The following is an 804-nucleotide window of genomic DNA, read 5'->3' on the forward strand; positions in this document are numbered from 1 at the left end:
TTATAACAATGTACTAATCCTAATGTATAACAATGTTTTGATGTTATAGGATTTCGTGTTTTAATGTTATTGTACTTTTAATATTATTTTATTGTTTTAATTGTTTTAATGTACAATATTTTCGGCGGGAAATAGGATTTCGATTTGGAGGATTTTGTTTATATATATATAGATTATAACAATGTACTAATCCTAATGTATAACAATGTTTTGATGTTATAGGATTTCGTGTTTTAATATTATTGTACTTTCAATATTATTTTATTGTTTTACTTGTATTAATGTACAATATTTTGGGCGGGAAATAGTATTTCGTTTTGGATGATTTTATTTTTATATATACATAGATTATAACATCGTACTAATCCTAACGTATAACAATGTTTTGTTGTTATAGGATTTCGTGTTTTAATATTATTGTACTTTTAATATTGTTTTATTGTTTTAATTGTTTTAATGTACAATATTTTGGGCAGAAAATAGAATTTCGTTTTGGAGGATTTTGATTATAGATATATATATATAGATATAGATTATAACAATGTACTAATCCTAATGCATAACAATGTTTTGATGTTATAGGATTTCGTGTTTTAATATTGTTTTGTTGTTTTAATGTACAATATTTTGGGGGTGAAAATAGGATTTCGTTTTGGATGATTTTATTTTTATATATACATAGATTATAACAACGTACTAATCGTAACGTATAACAATGTTTTGATGTTATAGGATTTCGTGTTTTAATATTATTGTACTTTTAATATTATTTTATTATTTTAATTGTTTTAATGTACAATATTT

This window comes from Ipomoea triloba, chromosome 16 (assembly GCF_003576645.1).
Source record: "Ipomoea triloba cultivar NCNSP0323 chromosome 16, ASM357664v1".
NCBI classification, from domain to species: Eukaryota; Viridiplantae; Streptophyta; class Magnoliopsida; order Solanales; family Convolvulaceae; genus Ipomoea; species Ipomoea triloba.